Here is a 21027-nt window from a genome sequence, read left to right on the forward strand (position 1 = left end):
AAAAAACAAGAAGCTATAAGTGTGTGCTGTGGAAATGTACTAAACAGCAAGTGTCTCTGTGAGAAAACTCCTGGAGAATAAGAGGTGTCTTGTTTCCAACAGCTGGAACATTCTGCAGTTTCTCCCAGACATGATTACAATAACTAATGCATGCTCGACCAGAACACCTAATGTACTAATGGTGCAGTGAGCTAATGTAAGCTAATGGTATAAATAAAGACAGCTGCTTAGACAAGCAGCCATTTTGCCTCTGCATCTTGCTTCCTTCTCCTTTTGTTCCCTTACAGTCTCAGGACCTTCCCCAGTGTCATAGATGTGTGCACCAGGTTCTTCAATGTTTTACTAGTTTCTTTGCCTTCTTATACAGTCAATGGAGCTTAGCAACATTGCCAGGTTCACAGTCATGCATAGTGCCTGCCACTGAACCTTCATGATGTCAAGATTTTTCTTCAAGGTATTTATATATTTGGTATTTTCTCAAAATGAGTAAATCTCATGGACAACCCCAGCATCTAAGAAGATCAGGACTTACCCAACAGCATCAGGAGAACCCAAGAACTTCTCTAATATTTCAATCATGTTGAGAAAGGTCCTCATGGTCTTCATGGTGCTCAGATTATTGCCCAGGTTTTAGAATAGGCTAAAATCCTACAAAATCTCAGAGGGGTTAACTCATTCACTGTTGACTCAATAGTGTTCAAAATCTACTCAGAGTATTAGGGGGCTCAGGGTCTTCCTTAGGTTGACAGATGTATGCATGGCCTTCCCCAAAATCTCAGTGGTCTCATTGCCTTTCCAGATTCTGAGTGAAGTACAGCCATTCCCAAGGTCTGTAAGAACTCCGGGACTTCTTGGAGGTTCTCAGTAGATGCCACTGGTTTCTCTAGGGGCTCACTGAGTTTCAGAGCTATTCTCAGAGTCCCCTTCTCTAAGGGTTTTTAACACCTTCTCTATGAGGCTTAGTGCTATTTTTGGGATCTCAGTGATGCTCACTGCTTCTCCTAGCCTCAGAACTAGTCTCTGAATCTTTCCCAAGCAAATAATAGTTTTAAGATCTTTCAGAGATTCTCATTGAATCCCAGGGAATTGCCCAGACTCTCTGTGGAGCTGAGTGCCATTTCCAGCATCACAGTTGTGTTCAGCATTTTCCCAAGGATTTGATTTTATATCAGGGCCTTCCCAAGAGTAATTTGATTTTATATAGGGGCTTCTTTTCTATTTCAGCAGGTTTATGGACTCTTCAAAATATCTGGTTATGCTTATAATTCTTCTACAGTATTCTAGATAACTAATTGACTTCATTACTGACTTAATGGGGATTAGTGTCTTGCCAGTGTGTCATTGAATTTCTGGGACATTCCTATTGTCACAGTGGTACTCAAGACTTTCCACATTATGTCCTTGGTTCTCAGAGCTACCACAGGTTTCTGAGCATAATCTCAGGGCTGTCTCCAACTGCTCTCAACTCTGAAGTATTCTGCATCAGGGTTATTTAGGCCCTTGTCTGTCAGGTCTGGTCTGCTGGACAATGCTTCATGACATCAGTGCAGTTGTAACAGATTGTCCTGTTCTGATAGGCAGCAGAATTGCTGGGTATAGAGTTTATCTAACTAACACATAGCTATGTAGATTTTTACATAACATGCTCTGGAATCTGACCATTCTTTCATTATTCAGTCAATATTAGCCTTTGTTCTCTTATAATGTCAAAATCAATGAGGAACATGGACACTAATTCTTGTTTTATAGCCAGTTTATTAGCTTCCAACACCAGAAGGGCCATTACTGCAAGGGCCCATAAGCAAGGTGGCCAGCATTGGGCTACATACAGAGTCCAGCTGTTTAGAGAGATAGGCCACAGGATGTACCATTTTCCCAGCATTTGAGTCAGAATTCCTACAGCTATTCCATACCATTCATGGACATACAGGAAGAAAGGCTTTGTGAGGTCAGGAAGACCTAGTCCAAGTGTATGGGTGAGTGCTTCTTTAGTGTCCTCAAATTCCTTTTGATTTGTTCTTCTCCCAAATAGCAGATTCTGTGTTTTTCTTTGTGTTCCTTCATAGAGAGGTTTTGCCATAATCGAAAAGTTGGAGATCCATACACAGCAGAATTAAGCAGCACCAAAGATCACTGATTTGACAGCAGGTTGAAGAGAATAAAATTGAGCAGGTCACCTGTTTCCTCTTGTAACCTAGTTGCCACTGACTCTGAGTCAAACAGAAACCAAGGTACTTGACTTTTTCTTGACAGATCTGAGCTTTTTTTTTTTTTTTTGAAACTTTGTAACCAGCATTAAGTAGGACAGTGAGATGATGCTGTGTTCCTTTTAAGTCATCTTCTCTGGTTGTTATCCCAGTATTTCAATTTAGCAGGCCATGTAGTAGCCATGGCCTGCTAAATTGAAATACTGGGATAACAGAAAGGATGATGAGTTTGTTTCCTGGGGCCATCTTAATTGTGGTCTCTTTCTTTGAAAGTGGGCCCACAGGATGGGTCACAACCAAATGGTGAGCCCCAGTGTCCACCATAATTTTCATAGGTTGTTCCCCTATAAGTGATGGGACCATAGGATTCTGGGTGCCCAAAGGGATGGAGCCCAGTCAGTCCTAGTCCTCATCATAATTTCCCAAGTCTTCAAATCCCACAAAATGTTCTCATAAGCATCATAGGGTTTTCTTTCTCATTGAGCATGATGAGGGACACGTTTGTAGGGCTGGTATCATCCTATTAAGGAGGAGCAAGATCCCAGTTGACTTTCTTCATGTGGGGCATTCATTTTTCCAGTGGCCCTCTAGATGGCAGTGGTTGCGTTGGTTTAGTCTAGTTTCCGGGTGAGGAGGTTGGTCCAGACCATCCTTCAGCCCTGCATCTGGTCCTGATTCTAATATTTGTTTTGGCTTTGTCCTGGTGGGAGCCCCTTTGGGTGACTCCTGGGTCTGTAGTAAGGGCAGCTGCAAGGAGAAACCATCTTCTTCATCCTTCAGTCTGCTTCTTGCTGGGTCTCTTGGTCTTGATTGACAAACACTGTGGTGGCCACTTCAAACAGCTCACTGGCAATCTTCCCAGAAAAACCCTCTAGTGTTCTGTAGTTTTGGTGACTGTCACTCTGGGTCTGTCCCACAACGATTGTGTTGTCCACCTGCTGGTTGTCTGGTGCCTCAGGATCACATGGAGTGAAGAGTCAGAGGCTTCACAAGGTTGTACATAGAACTGGCTGAGGCTTTCTTCAGGTTTTGGAGAACTTCTGACATCTTGTTCATGATTAGGGCTCTCCTTCCCCTTCTTTGAAGCCTCCTATGAGGGGTTGTTGATATGTCTTTATTATTTGGAGGTCTTCAACTTTTCTGGGGTCCCACCCTGAGTCTGTGTTGGGAATTGGGCTTGGGCATAGACTTGGATGTTGCCTTGTGCATCTGGGACATGTTTCTCTAGCCATTTTAAAGCACAGGGGTCACACATTTGCCCTCGTCTGTATTGAATGGAGTAAGAAGTAGCTGGCAGCAGTTCCCCCAGTGTTTTAGTCAGATATTTTGCTGCTGTGACTAAAAAATCTGAACAGAACAAAATTTTTAACAAGAAAAGTTTATTTGAGGGCTCACAGTTTCAGATGTCTTACTCCATAGAAGGCTGAGTTCATTCCTTGGGGCTCCAGTTGACGCAGAACCTCATAGCAGAAGAATATGGCAGAGGGACGCAGCTCACATATTGATCAATAAGCAGAGAGAGATATTCCACTTGTGAGATACAAATATATTTCTGAAACCACACCTCAATTTCCACCCCTTCCAGCCACACCCTACCACTTTAGTTATTACTCAGTTAATCTGAATTAGGTGATTCAGAATTAATTGGATTAACACTGTTATACTCCAATACTTTCTTCTCTGGACCTTCTTGCATTATCTAACAATAATGCAAGTGAGCTTTTGGGAGACACCTCACATCCAAACCATAACTTGCAGGTATATTAGTGAGTCTGGATAATGAATCGCATCATATCAATGATTGTCTGAGGTTTCTCTGTGTAGGAGGTGGTATAATATTTTCAATTTTAGAGATAATTTGAGGTGAAAACCTGATACTTAAAAATGCTTTAGGCCCCTCAGATGATTTCCTCCTGGTCAACATATGCAGGTCCTCTAGTGTCTCACAGGGGCATCTAAGAGGTGTCAGCTGGTTGTGGCTCTGGTCTTAGGATGGGTTCCCATGGTGGTCTTGCAAGGTGGAGGAGGAATCTTTCCTTGGGGAAGCCTCTGGCCTTGAGGACCTTATAGAGGAGGGAGGAGCTGGTGTTGAAGGGCCATACTGTGTGGTTTCTGGAAATGCGGGGGCTGGGGGCATTGCCCATTGTCTCCATGGTCTTGACAATGTCGGGTAGAGTGGCATGTAAGGAGGTGGGTTATCTTCTGACTCACTGGATAAAATTGGTTCTTGTCCTTCCCTTTCTTTGTCAGATTTTCTCTGCTTAGTTGCCTTTTGGGGGGTCTTAGAGACTGGTATAATCTGAGCTAACAACAATTTGGATTGTCCATCTAGACAGCCTCTCAACCAAGGGAGGTGTTTCTAGATTGTCTCTTTCCAACATTCAAGGGAACTATTCTGGGTGTCCAGGGGTTCCAACAACTATTAAAAAGACTTCAGCAATGAGAGTTTTAATTGAAGATCCTTCTGGTGGAAAGCACCTAAGCTTGGCCATTCTAATTCACTGAGAGTACACAACTGTTGAGTAAATTTCACCCCATAGTCTCTCCTAAATCTTTCTTAAGGTTTCACAACAGACATTCCAAGGGGTTTAAAGGATTTAGTTACTTTGTGTGCCTTCCATATTCCACCCTGCATTGGTGTCACACACTTCTGACAAGAAACACTTAATCCATCTCCAGCCTTTCTCCTCTTAGAACTTAGGGTCCTCTCAGCCTTGTGGGTCCATGTCAACCCCCAACCTGGAGCTTCCACCTACATGTTGGTTGGTGCAGTTCTGCCACAGACTGTATGAGGTTCCATGGAACCATGAATTGGGACTCAGCACTCACTTTGTAGTCAGGTTGGGTCTGAATTCTTCCCTTGTCCATCTTATTTACTTTCACAAAGACATGAGGTTATGGGCCAGGCTATATGAGCAATGACCAAACACACTGCATTTATCCTGAGACTCCATGTCATGTAAGAAATGCTTCCCCCATGAGAAAATTCTGCCTCTGCCATCCTGATCCTGCTTAGCACACCCTGCTTAGAAACAATTTTTTTTCTTTCTTATATAATGTAAAATGTTTTTGGTTCCCATTTTTTTTTGGACAGTGTATCCTGTCAGAAAAATATTGTCTAGATGTTAATAACTATTTGTTAACTGGTACTCAAATGGGGTCATTTGACTTTCTTCCCCTTCTGCTTATGGTTTTAGATATCATGTTGTTTGTTTAGTTAAATCATAGCAAGAGCCTCTTATAATTAATGTGGTTTTGGTCTATAAAGCTGTACTCTGACCTTTGAAGGGGTAGAAGAGTATAAACTTGCAATCTTTCCCCTTAGCCTATCCACTGGTAAATCCAGACTACCAGCTGATGAATAAATATTCCATCTCCTGTTTAAGATAGCTCAGTGATTTATTGCAATCTTGCCATGACAACTGTCAGAGCAATATTTTACACTCCCATATTATACAAAACAAAGGAAGTCACAGTTTCCCCTATGTTTGCTGACACCAATCAGAGATTAATTAGGTGACTCCCTAAATCCTTTTTTGTTTTTAAACAGAGAGTAAGTGAGAGAAATGGAGAGAGAGAGAATTTTTTAGTATTTGGCGGACATAGCATCTTGTTTGTATGTGGTGCTGAGGATCGAACCTGGGCCGCACGCTTGCCACTCGAGTGCACTACCGCTTGAGCCACATCCCCAGCTCCCCTGAATCCTTTTTGGCCCCAATTCCTTTGGGAGGTTATTCAGGACCCTCAGATGTTGAACAAGCCTCTCTCCCACCTACGTGGGCCTCTTGGTTGAAGTCAGATGGGACACCACTGAAGAACCTGGGACCTACCTGTTTGGTCAGGTGGTGCTCCACGTTCCCTATTCCTGGATCCTTCTCCTCATGGGTTCAGTTGTGCTTCAGGTGGCAGCTCTGAGATGTCAGGTGAGTCATTCCTCCTTCAGTAGAGTTGCCTCTGTGGTGTGCTAAGGGGAAGCAATGTCCTCCAACATCCCAGACTCCAGAGATAAGACACAACTTCAACATTTCCATCCCATGTGGATTGCCAAATGATGCAGGACAGATGAGGCTGCACACCTGAGGAATTAGCAGAAGGAAGGTTTATTGGTGACACCTGGTTTAGAGTGTGGCTATATCCTAAAATTTCCTCCACTGAACCATGAGTCTAGAAACTCTTTGAACTTTATACCCACTGGGAGGAGGGGCTTGGATTTCCACTTTTGCTGGAGTCTACCTAAAAGTATCTTTTTTTTCTTTGAGTTCATAAAGAGAGCTTTTGTCTCACTTTTTTTCTTTTTTAGATGAGTCAGAAGTTATATGATTTACCACAAAAGCAGAAATAACCTCACAAAGTCTTTTGCCAAAATTAGCTTTTACAAGACAGAGTAACAGGAAATAGAAAGTCTAACCACATTTGGGGGTTTTTTTGCAGAATTTTTTTTTCTGATATTCTCTTAATAAGAACACATATGTTGAAGGTACCTGTAGAAGTTTAATTAAGGTTATTTGGTGGAGGAGGGCGCACCACTACACTCTGGGACTTCACACAGTTTCAATAGGTCATATTGATTTCTCCTGGGGCTCATGGATTTCAGAGCCATCCTCAGAGTCCTCTTTGTCTTCAGTATCTTTTACATGTTCTCCATGAGGCTCAGTGCTATTCTCAGAGTGTCAGTTTTGCTCAGTGCTTCTTTCAGCCTCAGAGCAAGACTCTGAATCTTCTCAAAGGAATAACTGGGTTCAGGCTCTTTAGGGATTTCTCAATAAATCTCAGGGCCTTGCCCAGGGTCTCTATGCAGCTAAGTGTCATTCCCAGCATCACAGTGGTGTCCAGCATCTTGCCCAGAGTTTGACTGTGTGTCAGGGCCTTCCCAAGAGTCTTAGTGAGGCCTAGGGCCTACCCTACTGATTCAGTGGATTAAAGAACTCTGCACATTATCTAGTGATACTTAGATTCTTCCAGAGTATCCTCTGGAAAGAATGGCCTTCACCAGTGTCGCAGTGAGAAATAATTTCTTGCCCAGTGTGACATTAAAACTCAGGGAGATTTCTATTGTCACTGTGGTGCTCCAGGCCTTCTGCAGTGTCAGTGGATTTTGGGTCACCACGTTTTTTAGTGTGAGCTTAGGGCTTTCTCTAGGATCTCAGTGTGGCTCAGTGCCTACTCCAATGGCTTACAGGGGCTCAGGGAGTCTTTCAGTTTTTTTTTTTTGTTTGTTTGTTTGTTTTTTTGTCTCTGTGTCTTCCATGAGGCTAAAGGCCTTCAACAGCTTCTCAGTGGGGTTTGGGGACTTCTTTAGCATTGAAGTTGAGTTGTTTTAGTCAGCTTTTTGCTGGTTTAATGTAAGGACCTGAACAAAACAACTGTGGAGGAGGAAAAGATTATTTGAAGGCCCACAGTTTTAGAGGTCTTAGTGTACAAAAGACTGGCTCCATTTCTCAGGATTCTAGGTAAAGCAGGAAATCATGATGGAAGAGTGAAGCAGCTCACAGGAAGAATAGGAAGTAGAGAGAGGAAACTCCACTCAAGAGATATAACATATATACCCCAGGCTGGGGCTGTAGTTCAGTGGCAGAGTGCTTGCCTTGCACACATGAGGTACTGAGTTTGACACTTAGACCACATAAAAATAAATAAAATAAAGACATGCTGTCTATCTACAACTACAAGAAAATAAATATATATATATATATATATATATATATATATATATATATATATATATATATACCCCAAAGTAATGCCCCCAATGTCCTATCTCTCCAGTCACACCCTATCAGCCTTCAGTTATCACTCAGTTAATTCCTATCAGGGAATTAACTCACTTATTGAATTAATGCTCTTAGGACTGAATCGTTTCTTCTCTGAACCTTTTACATTGTCTCACAAGTGAGCTTTTGGGGGACACCCCACATCCTAAACATAACATTCCACACCTGGCCCCCAAAAGCTCACAACCATCTCACAATGCAAAGTACATTTTGTCCATTCCCAAGAGTCTCCATGGTCTCAACAGTTCCAAGACTGCTCAGAGTTCAAGTCCAAAGTCTTCTCTGAGGCTCAATACAATCTTTCATTGTGAGCTTCCATAAGATTAAAAGCAATTTACAATTACCCAATATATAATGGGTACAAAGTAAACATTTCATTCACAAAATTAGGGGCATAGAAAGAAGGGATAGGATCAGAGCAAGACCAAACTCCAGCTGGTCAAACAGGTCCTCTAGTTCTGTGTCCACATCTGAAACACGTGGCATCATGATGTTCTTCCCAAAGGTCTTGTGTATCCCTGCCCCTGTGGCCTTGTTGCTTGTAGCCCAAGTGGTTGTTCTGTGGGCTTGTCTCTGCTCAATTCCTGCAGCTTTCCAAGAATGATGTCCATGTTACTGGCATTTCTTAATGAGGAGGGTTTGTCTCCACTGCAGCTTCAGTTTCCTCCTCATATCTGCAGACTTTAACTTCTCAGGTGCCCACAGAAACTCTAATCCTGTTGCAGTTTGTCTAGTTCCCCAGGTCTCCCTTTAAAATCAAGGAAGAACCCTCCATAAATCCCTAACTCTAGGAGCCATGCATTTATGCAGAACGAGGATGTCATGATTGGTCCCAAGGACTGCCACCATGTTGAGCAATAACCAAGCTTCCAGGGATGCTGGCTTCAGCAGCCTCTGAGCATGTATGGAGCGGAGCCTGTAGAAAACACTCTCTAGGCCTTCTTGCTTAAGAAGGTTTCCCCTCTGGTTTCTTGTTAAGAAAATTCTCACCTTTACTCCCAGGAGCTTGGAGTGTAGACTTGCCAGATTTTAAGAAGCCCTTAAGCCATCTTTTTAATTGTCTCTGTTCAAAGTCTTTAGCATTTTTGTAGTGTTGGTAATGACTTTAACAACTGCAACATCCTTAGCCTCAGTTTTATGAACTTTCAAGTTAACTTTTTCCAAATATTTCTTCTCTGCTCTCTGCTCCTGAATATGACAATAAATTTTGCTAAAAGGAACCAGTAATAATTATCTCATGGCCTGAATGCTATGCTTCCTAGACATTTCTTCTACCACATAAGGAAGTCACTTCTGGGGCTAGAATTATGGCTCAGTGGTAAAGCACTCACCTAGCATGTGTGAGGCACTGGATTCAATCCTCAGCACCACATAAATAATAAATTTAAAAAAATAAATGTATTGTGTTCATCTACAAATAAAAAAAAAAATAGTCCACCGCTTCTAAAATCAGCCCCACTGAAAGTCTCAGGACCTGGGCAAAATGCAGACACTTCTCATCCAGAACATAACAAGAATAGTCTCAACTCCAAATTTCAATAAAGTCCTCCATTTCTAAATCCTCTTGAGCCTGGTCTTCACTGACCAGTGTCCTGTTACCATTCTGGTCTTCTGAGCTCCCACCAGAATCAGCCATTAATCTCTGCTTATACCAATCTAAAACATTTCCATCTACATTGCTACACATTGCAAAATTCCTCCTACCAAATCCAAAAAGCTCAAAATGCTTATTAAACATGAGTGAAGCCCTAGAAGGCTGTCCTGATAAGAGGAAACAGCAAGACCATCAGGGTGGAGACCACCAGACAAGATGTTTCTGACCACAGGGTAAATGATGTCACTGAGAAATCTGGTGGTAGCTCATAAGGATTGAAAAGGTGGTTAAAACCCCAAAATTTTGTATGAATAATAGAGCAAATGAACAGGAATTTAGCAGCTGAAACAAGGATGCACTCAAGCTGGAGAGCCTGATGAGGACCAGACATCCCATCACTTGTCATCATTTCCTGAGCCTCTGCATAATCCTCACCACTCTCCAACTCTACCACCTAATCTGGACCTTGGTGAGAGCCACAACTTCTCCCTATGACCCTCTCCTCAATTGGTCATCCACTCCACACCAGGAAAAGCATACCTTGCTTCTGGACCTGATCACTGGGTCTGAGTGAGAGTGCATCTGCTGGACTTAAAGCCTAATGCTTGCAGAGGAAATGTCTGTCAGACTATCATGATTAAGTGTGTTTTTCAGAGCTTAGAATTAATCTAAAATTGTTTGCTGTAAATTAATTAATCTAGAATTGTTTGCTGTGAATTGATTATGTCTATTGCAATGCCTATAATTAAGGATTGTCATTTTCTTGATTAAAAAACCTATAAAATTGCGTGGAGTGATTTGAGTGAATAAGCACTGAAAGGGGCAGAAGAGAGTGGGCATTCTTTACTCCTCCCCTCAACTCCATACATCCCAATTTTGCCCCCTCGTCACAAAGGTGAAAGAGTGTGGCAGAGGGAACAAACTCACATGGCCAACTGAAAGCAGAAGATTACTCCATTCACCAGATAAATATATATATATATATATATATATATATCAGAAAGCCATGCCTCAAAAGTCCCAACTCCTCCAGCCACACCTCAACAGCCTTCAGTGACCACTCAGTTAATCCAAATGAGGGGACTGAATCACTGAGGATGTTGAGGCTCTTAAGACACAATCATTTCTCCCCTGAACCTTCTTGCATTGTCTCATGTGTAAAGGTTTGGAGTACACCTTACACCAAAACTATAACAAAGTTGTGGACCTTTCCCAGGGTCTCCTTGAATCTCTGAGCTTTTTGAGATCAACAATGAAGCTCATGGCTTCCTCATGCTCATTTGTGGTCCTCAGTGCCTTCCACAGAACATCCACAGTACTAAGGATACACTGAAATTCAGTGTGACTCAGAGCAGTGTCTCTAGGCATTCAGGGTCTTCACGGGTATCTAATTTGGGTGCAGGACTCTTCCCAGTGTATCACTGGAATTGAAAGATTTTGCAGATCTCTAACGAGCCTCACAGCATTTCATGCTGATTCAGTGGAGTGTGACGCCTTGCCCAGGGCATCAGTGTGTTTCATGGTCTCCTCTAGTTTCACAGTCATGCTCAGAGTGTTTTCCCAGAGACTTAATGTTGTTGTTCTTTTCCTTGGGTATTCATGGGTGATGTCAGAAATTTCCAGCATCTCAGTGTGGTTCAGAATGTTCCTCTAGGTTTTTAAAGAGCCAAAAGCCCTGCTTAGGGCCTCTGGGTACCTCATGGCTATTACCAGGCTCTCAGTGTTTCTCAGGGTCTTTTGCAGTGTCTCAGTCATATTAAGTGCTATTCCCAGCATGTCAGCTGGAATTAGGTAGTTCCTCAAGGGTACCATGTTCAGAATTTTTGCCAGGGTCTCAGAAAATATCAGCACCTGTGTCTAAATGGGATTCAGGGATTTTCCCAGTGAATCACTGGAATTTAGAGCTTCTCCAGCTCAGTATGAGACTCGTGGCCTTTCATATGCATTCAATGGATTGTGACTCTGTCCTTGCCCAGAATCTCAATAAGTTTTATGGTCGCCTCTATTCTCACAGTCATGTTCAGGGTGGTCTCAAAGAGTCTCAATGTTCTCCTTCCATTCTGCCGGAATTCAGTGAATCTCTCAAACATTCCCAGAATCTCAATATGGTTCAGGATGTTCCCCAAATTTTCACAGAGCCAAAAGCATTGCCCAAATCATCAGTGGGACTCATGACCATTACTGGACTCTCAGTTTTTGTCAGAATATTTTGCAATGACTCAGTCATGTTCAGTGCTCTTTCCAGAGTCTCACCTCAGCTTAAATATTTCCCCACTGACACTGGGTTCAGTGTCAGTAAATCTCAGCCCCTTTTCCAGGCACTCAGTGGAGTTCATTTCCATTCCCAGGGTCACAGTTGTTCCCAGGGCCTCCTTCACAGTCATATTGGTGGCATTGCCTTTCCAAGCAGTCAGTGAAGCTATAGTTTTCCTAGGTTACACTGATGACCAGGGTTTACCCCATTGTCTACCTGACACTCAGGGCCTTCTCCATGATATCAGAGGAGCTCAGGGGCTTTTGTTTTTATTTGTTTTGTTTGTCTCAGGAGGGCTCAAGGCCTTTCTTCAAATTTCAGTCATGTTTAGAAACCTCCACATGTTCTTCATGGTGCCCAGATTATTGCCAATGCTTAGAAGAGGCTGATGGCCTCCATAAATGTCTCAGTGTTTTGATCACTGTTTGCTCAGTGGTGTTAAAATTTCTTCAGAGTCTTAAGAATGCTAAAGGCCTTCCTTAGGTTGACAGATGTATTCACAGCCTTCCTAGGAGTCTTTGTGGTCTCATGACCTTCACAGGATGTAAGTGCAGATGAGCATCATTCCCATGATCATCTTGTGCTCAGGTTTCTTCCTGGGGTCTTAATAAGTCTCATTGCCTTATCAAGACCTCCATGGATTTCAGAGCCATCCACAGTGTCTCCTTTTTTTCTTCTTTTTATAGAGTTCCCCCATAGTCTCAGTGCTATTTTCAGAGAATCAGTTGATATTCAGTGTTTCTTCCAGCATCAGAGTGACACTGAATCTTCCCAATGAAAACATTCGGTTCAGGGCCTTTCAGAAGTTTTTACTGAATCCCAGGGATATTCCAGTGTCTCTGTGGAGCTCAGTGCCATTTCCAGCATCACAGTGGTGTTCTTGGTGTTTAATTCAGTGTTAGATCCTTTCCAAGTATCATAGTGAGGTCTGAGGCCTACCTTAATCTTTCAGTACATTTTATTATGCTTCACAATATGTAGTAATGCTTAGATTTTTCCCCCATTTCTTGGAATATATTGTCTGTCACTCGTGTCTCAATGGGGATTAGTTCCTTGCCTAGTGTGTCATTGAAACTCAGGGATATTCACATTATCATAGTGTTGCTCAGGGCCTGCCCACTCTGTCAGTGGTACTCAGGGCTACTCCATGTTTCTTAGTGTAAGCTCAGAGCTTTCTCCAGAGTCTCAGTCTGGCTCAGTGTTCACTTCAATGGCTTATAGGACCTCAGAGTAGTGTCTAGTTTTTTTTTTTTTAAGGTCTCAGATATGATTTCATCTCATATTTCCCCCAGTTCTTCTGTGAGAGTAAAAGCCTTTAGTATCTTGACACTGGGGTTTTCAGATTCACCAGCTCTAAATGTGTTTGTGGACCTTTCCCTGATTCTCTTGTTTTTTTTTTTTTTTTTTCTGCTCAACAGTGAAACTCAAGGCTTTCCCATATTCTTTAGTTGGACTCATTACCTTCCATAGTATATCAGTAGTTCTCAGGACTATCTCTAGAATTTGGCTATGATTCAGTGTAGTCCATAGAATTTCAGGGATACTGAAATGCTTTTCATAATTTTGTGTGATTTAAAGGCCTTCACAAATGTCTCTTGGCATTCAGGCCTTCACTGGTGTTAATGCACATTCAGAGCTTTTCCCAGTGTATCACTGGAATTCAGGGCTTTCCCAGATCACTAATGAGGCTCATGGCCTCTGGTAGTGATTTAGTGAATAGTGGAGCCTGGTGTTGTGGCATGTTCTAGATAAATCACTGGACGAGGCTTGAAGGAAGACATGGATATTTATTAATTGGCTGGTCAAGGGCCACTGACCACATTTCCTCTGCATATCTCAATCCCTTGCAGAAAGTAGGATATCTCTTTTGTAGCCAAAACCTGAAATCTACCAGTAATTCAAAACCATAGCAATGTAGGATATGGGCCAGAATGACCCAGTTCAGGGTACAGTACACTTCCAATGAGAAATATCAACTAAAAGAGAGCTTCTTACAACTGTATTCTTGATAATACACTGTAGAAGAATAAGAAAAACATTTTTCAACCACCATGGCTTGCCAAACAATGTGTGGTTGGCAGGAGGTGGTAGAGGCAGAAGTTTCTCATGAAACAAATTTTTCTTATTGAAATGGAGTCTAAAGGTAGAATGGAGTTTGTCTGATCAAGGAACATGTAGTTTGGTTCGTAATATTCCAATTTTATCTAACAACAATCAAACCCTTGATTTACCTTCTGAATCCAGGAAGATGTTGTAATTGCCAAACATATATAATAATTTGACTGACAAAGTATGTTATTGTAATAGCTATGGCTTTATAAAACAGTCTGAGTAATAGACAAAACATGAGCAACATGTTTTATTCTTATAGCTAGAGGATGACTGGGGCCTCTAAGGGCTATTTGCTCTTTTCTCTTTTTTTCTATCTTTCTTCTTCTTCTTCTTTTATTTATTATTTAATTTATTTTTCAGGAGACATCGTTGTGCTATAGACATAGTTTCCTGTCTGGAATGGGTGTTGAAAATCATTGGTCTCTTGGGGTTTGTTCTCTCCAAGTAACTTATAAGCTTCAGGTTGAACCTGTTAAGAGATTTAACAAATGTTTGAAACAGGTGTATGCTATCTTAGAATGGGGGAGGGGCTCTGGAGGTCTGAACATTTGAATAATCCAGAGGTGGTCTCCAACTTTTTGGACCAAAACTGGTCTCCATTTTTTTGTAATCTGACCTAATTACCTCTCTACACTAACTGAAAATTTTATTTTATTTCCCCATCTAATTCTAGGGACTTCTTGCTGCTATAAGAAAAAGTGGGAGGATCATTCTTGTTGCTACAAGGTTATAGGGGACATCATGGTAGTGGGACAAGCAGTTGGAGGCCCCTGTTAGAGATAGGGTGGGTCAAGGTGTCCATGGTAAAAGTCTGATTTAGGAAGAACAGGTTGTAAAGTCATCTTGAGGTGGATGTGGGAAGCCACTTCTGAGTTATTTGGTATCTTCACTTGGCCTTGAGCCAGGGAAATTTTGGTTGGGCATTGCAAGTCATTTTGTGGCTTCTCCCACTTCATGAATTATGCAGTGCAAGTGATCTTCAGTCTTACCTTGGCTAAACGGGCTGCTCTTGTAGCTTCAGAATTAGGTATGACCCACTGAGCCTGGACAGCCCACCTTCTACCTTTTTTGGCAGAAGAATATTGTATGGAAAATCTTTGAATTTTCTCCATATATAATAAAGCAACTTTGGGCTCTCTCTTCCCAGTGTGGAAGCTTGATTTGTAAGGCCAAAGAGCCATCCCACACCTGCTTTCAAAATTACTTTCTGTGTAGTGTGGTTTTTCTGCTGCCTTCTTTTCTTGGCTGTATTTCACAGCTAGACTGCTTTATGCAAAATTAAACCAAAATTCCATCACCTGTGCAGGATGTTGTGAGGAGCCACTCCAAATGCATGCACCTTTAAGTCCTGATGCACCACAGGGATCTGAAAGATTATTATAGTCTGGCATGGTGGTGCCATTGCTCATGACTTGGTCTTATTGTGGGCTGAATTGTAGAAAGTAAGTGAATTAGACAGAAGAAAAATCTGTATCATTATACTTTTAATATTTGGGAATATTTTACCTTTAGAAAGGGTAAAAATAATTTTTACAATTCTAGACACTCTAAATAAATGTAAAGAATTGTTAAGACGACTAAAGGGATATGTTGTTCAGTCCTCTTCCATGGGAAAAGCGCTCCTGTGGACCTTTCTGGATTGTTGTTATGAATCTTTATATTTTGAAATATTAGGTAATTTTTTTTTGGTGGGGTGCTTATGTACTAGAAGTCTGCCCTTGGAGACTGAGAAAAAGGAAAGAAGGAATATGAGACTTCTTACATGGATTCTTTACCTTTAGAGAAGTGAATTTTATTTTTCTATTGTTTTTGTGAATACTCAGACAGTTTATACTGAACCTCTTTGCTACATTCTTGACCTACCACATCAGAATCAAAAGACTTTAGCCACTGTTCTATAATGGGGTCTGTAACTAGACCCACCACCAGCAGTGCTTTTAACACTTAAAGAACCTGAACTAGGTGCCAAACACAGACTGCCTTAAGATCTGATAGTAACACTGGCATCTGCTGTTAAAACACACATTTTAAAGTCCCACATGCTGCAAGGGAAAATACAACAGACAGAAGAACACCAGCTGCAGCAAGCACAGGGAGCAGAGACAAGGCAAGGTGCTTCCCACCCTAGGACCCTCCCCAGCTGCAGAAAATACAAACAAATCAAATGGAATGCAAATGGCTAGGGAAGCTCAGGGAGCCTTTGCCCCAGACCAGGAACAGCTGGTCCCTGCTGTTTCCATCACCAAGGTAACAACAGGAAGCCTGGAAGGCCCAAGCTGGTTTTCTGGTTCTGCCTCCTGTATTTTCCTGGCTTCCCATTGGTCCTTTCACTGTCACTCAGACAGGACTTCTGGTCCCACTTTCCACCACTAACCTGTACTTCCTGTTTCATCCCTGCTACCAGGAGCTGCACAGAGACTGCATTTTTAAAAAAATATCCACTTTTAAATTCTAACGAAAGATCTTTTTCAGGCAAAATTTAATTCCACAGGCTTCTACATTGCATCCCTGAGCCTAACTTTTTCAAAGTTTCTAAGGTAACTTACCAATTTTTTTCTTTATAGCTATAATATTAAGAAAAATTGCAGAGATAACAATTATAAAAAATACATAACTTTTTTTATATTTTGCTTTTAACTTTGAAGGTTATGAGGAGGCATTTGTTTGTCTTAGAAACAAAAGCCGGCAATGTCCCTGTGATAATCAAAGAATCCTCATTCTCATTCCTGAGTATAGAAATACAAGACATAAGTAAATGTATACAGAAGGATCTTAATATGTTACAGCAGAAATATAAAACAATGCACTACTAATCCAAGAAAAATTAATATGTATCAAAATATCATAAGAAACACATTGTTGCATAAATTAAATACAATTATAAGTTATGCCCTTATGTTTAATACATATTTTTCTAGGGATTTGGATAACTTATTGTTGTTAATTCATTAAATAATTAGCATATATGTCTAATTGTTTAATTAGTATGTATTTATCTAATTGTTTTTCTTCAACAGAAAACACATGATTTATATATTACTTATAATGCATTTCTCTGATGCTCTGCCTTTTAATTTCAGGTATTTGAGATAAATGTATTTTACTATAAATTTGCTTTCAAGAGATAATACAACTATCAAGTAATCTCTCCCAAATTGTTGTACAAACTCTATAAGGTAATAAACAAATATAATTAATTCTGTCTACAGAAATATCCAATGGCTTTAACTATATTTTCATTTGAGATGTTTCTTCTTATCAAGATATAATAATTTGTTATATTCTACAGTTTTCAAATATTTTTCCAAAGGAAAACCAGGAAAATTTCTAAAAGGAAAAGAAGATACTTCCACAGAGAGGAAGCACACATTGGAGGTCCTAAGAGGAAGAAATGACTCATCTTTGGGTAAAACAAGGTCTTTGTATTCTGGATTTTAATGATAAGGGTATTTTCCTAAAAAGAAAAATCTTTATATCATTATGTAGACAGATGATATAGAAAGTTAAAACAAGTGAAAAAAAGATTCATAAGTACTGGAATGACTATAAAATTTTAATTGATTAATTGAAGAGTATTTCAGGCTATTTTCTTGAATCTACTGTGCTGATGTGTGCTAAGATATTGTCCATATTTTGTCACAATAAAGACCTATTAAAATGTTAAGTGTATTTCCTTTCAAGAAGGTCTTTATTGCCTAATGGTTCTCATTGTTTAAGGCAAGTATTAATTTTAGTAAATAAATTCACATTCTTGATTAAACATGAAATATATTTAACTGCTGACTTAGATCCCAAATTTCACAATTCTCCTTAGAGACTAAATTTGATTGATTCAAAGACCCTGCTGAAATTTACAAATTACTCTTTTTTTTTGTTGTTGTTTTTTTCCAGATAGTTGTGAGAATTGGGAGAACATTGAGTTCTCCAAACTAAAGTGGTACATTGGTTTTGAGTAATAAAGTTTGCAAACTGTGTTGAAAATTCATTGGTATTATATAAGTTCTTTGATTGGACCTTTTATCCACAAAAATATGGTAAGATTTACATACTATTCCCTACACTGGGAAGTAGCTTAACCATATTTTCTTGGTGACTAAATCATCTAATAACCCAATTACCTTTAAATATTAATCAAGGGGGAATTTGTAGGTAGCCACTCTAAATTCAGGCACCTTTAGTCCTGATGCACCATGGGGGTCTGAAAGATCAATGTAGTCTGGAGCAGAAGTGCCATGACTCATACTCCATCTTTCCCATGGTTGGATAATAAGGTGTGGCTCTGGGAGTAGCCCTAGGAGTAGGTGGAACCCAGAAGGGGTGAGTGTGGGAAGCCACTCTGAATGATTTATGCCTTCCATCCTGGAGGGGAGAGGCTTTGACAGCCACTACATAACATAGTGACCTGGACATTGCCCCGGTCCTGGAAGTTTGAGGGCACGTCTTTAGATGTAGGCCTCTCACCTCATGGCCCTTTGGGTCAAATTACACTCACCTGTCCTTTGTAACCCTGCCACTTCTGACCTTTTTTGGATGGAATTTTCTAAGAATAAGGGTCCATCAATAAAATTCCATGTTCAAATATGCTTACTCTCTCACCTGCTCCTCATGACTTTCTCTTGCTCTCCCATTTGAGGAGCCTGAGGCAGAGAATGAAGAAACCATCCTGAAGCTTGATTAAAGGTAAAGTGTGAGTCTGTGTTTTCTTTGTTGTCCCTGGAAATTCACATGAGTGACCTTAAGTTAAGCTTCCCACATGGAAGCAGTTGAGCTACACTCACCTGTTCCCTTGTAATCCTACCATTTGCCTCATTTGAATGGCTTCTTCCCAATGAAAGGGTTCAACCTGTGCTCCTCTCTCTCTTTCCACAGATGCCAAGGTTGCAGGAGCCATCACAGAACCCAAAGAAAAAGGTATTTCTCAAGAAAAAGATATTTCTCTGCCTCTGTGTGATTATTTCTTGCCTCCCAGTTTACCTGTCATGACCTTGAGTGCTTAGTCATGAGACTCCTCAAAACATGGGTGTGTCTGTGAAATAAACATAAAGACATGAGTACAAACATGAGATTAATACAAGATAAATGTTTCATCATCTGGAACATGTCAATGAATATCATGAAGATAATAGAAATTAATAATCTCTCACCAGGAGGTGTCAGAGCTGAGAAGTATCCTCATAATAAGGCCTAAAAGGACAGAGAGGACAAAGCTAAATTTGGGGTAGTAAATCTTTAACCTGGTCAGAGTTATCAAGAATGTAAACACAACATTTAGTTAAGCTACTTAATGCCATCTGAATTTTATAAAATATCTCTTTATTGGAATGATCTCTGTTTTCATTTTAAGTGTATTAGTTAGGTATTCAAGATCAAGCTGGTCAAAGTGAACTTGTTCTTATCTATCATTCGGAGTCAGCTGAGTTCTCTTGGGGTCTCTATTGGGGAACTAATGAGCAGCTGTTTAGCTCTGCTAATGCCATCCAGCAGGATAAGTCAAGGCCTCACTGACCATGTGACTTCCCTTGGAAATATCAGGGATATCTCTTTTCCAATGACTCTCCTCTTTTGCAGTAAGTGTACTGATTGGATTTTTTTAAAGATCCCAGTAATCCACCTGACTGGAGGGTCATGTGACCCAGAGTTGCAAAGCTCTTAGAGAATTTCCCTTGTTTCCTGGGCTCAAGCTGACTCAGAGGGCAAGAGCTAAATATTGGGTTTCTTGCCCCCACCCCACCTTTTTAACCTTAATCTTTAAGCCTTGATATTAAATATCCAGCAATCCAGTCTTAAAGTAAGAGTACTGGGCTTTAACTTTAATGTTTATAACTTTACAGTCATATTTACCCCTTTTATTTAATTGGGGTCTCTATTAGTATTGGAAATTGGCATTATATACTATCTGTCTATAGATGATGGCCTTATATTTCAACTTAATTTAGGTTGTTATATTTGAAGTTGTACTTTTGTAAGGCACTAACATATAGCAGTTAAAATTTACAAGAAAAAAATAAAATGAAATTAACAAGAGTAAAAAAAAAACTATTGAGTTTATACATAATCTTCAACCTTAGCTGAGTTATACATTATATCCTATATTTGAGACTACAGTACTCTTTAAAATAAAATATCAATCTTTTGAATAAAATTTGAAGTGAGATGAGTCTGGCCTAAATGACTTTGTTAGTTAACACAATATGACATTTTCTGAAACAAGAATTAAAGAAAGGCTAAGAAAGGTTTAACTTTCTTTTTGTGGAAAAAGTGGCAAAACATTTTTAAATTTTCCAAGATCAATCTTTAAGTAGATTAGTCCCTCATTATCTTTTAGAAATATATTTACATTTTTATCCCAATGTAACAAGTAACATAAAGTTTAGATTTGGTTACAGAACATTCAATGATATAAATAAATCCCCAATAAAATTTGTTATCCTTAAAAGTCTAAAATTACCATTAGAGACAACTTTAGTTTGGAGACCACTAGCTTGATAAAATGTTCTTTCAAAACTTTTACTTTCAAGCTGGGGTTGTGTCTCAGCAGTAGAGTGCTCACCTAGCATGTGCCAGGGAGGCCCCGGGTTCAATCCTCAGCAACACATACAAATAAACTAAACATATAAAAATTTAAAAAGAAATGTTTTACTTTAAAGACTTCTATATCTGAAATATATGAACACATTTAATATACAAAGAAATGTAACAGTGCCATAATTACATTGATGTTTACATAGTAATCAGGTTTAGCTTTTAAAGAAAAATCTAGACTCTGTAATTTAGTACAGTACTATAAAATAACAATATAAACCCTGATTTTTAACACTAATTGCTCTAGATAGTAAAACTTAACAGATTCAATGTTAAGAGTCAATTAATATTTGAAAAAATCCTTGTCATTTCAACATATGTATTAAACTTTGGTTTACATCAGTACATTAATATTTGACTTTAGGAAAAAACCTTGAGTAGATTTAACTGATAGTGTTACTTATGTATGACCAACTTAATTGCACACAAACCATTTAAAGTTTACCCTTCATTTATATAGACATTTTTATCACTTAATTATATTCTCTCTCTTTTTTTTTAATTTAG

The 21027-nt window shown here is 39.9% G+C and overlaps 1 protein-coding gene across 1 annotated transcript in view; it reads left to right on the forward strand.

Moving 5' to 3' along the window:
• The window catches only part of LOC144376939 (uncharacterized), a 255997-nt gene that overhangs the window by 127442 nt on the left and 107528 nt on the right, over positions 1-21027 (forward strand). Inside the window, exons 10-14 of the mRNA XM_078045358.1 lie at positions 288-16475; positions 17019-17114; positions 17228-17344; positions 17830-18618; positions 18808-18849. The gene's annotated coding sequence lies outside the window, so the exon portion shown is untranslated. The remainder of the gene's footprint in view (positions 1-287; positions 16476-17018; positions 17115-17227; positions 17345-17829; positions 18619-18807; positions 18850-21027) is intronic.

This window comes from Ictidomys tridecemlineatus, chromosome 4, assembly GCF_052094955.1.
Source record: "Ictidomys tridecemlineatus isolate mIctTri1 chromosome 4, mIctTri1.hap1, whole genome shotgun sequence".
NCBI lineage: Eukaryota > Metazoa > Chordata > Mammalia > Rodentia > Sciuridae > Ictidomys > Ictidomys tridecemlineatus.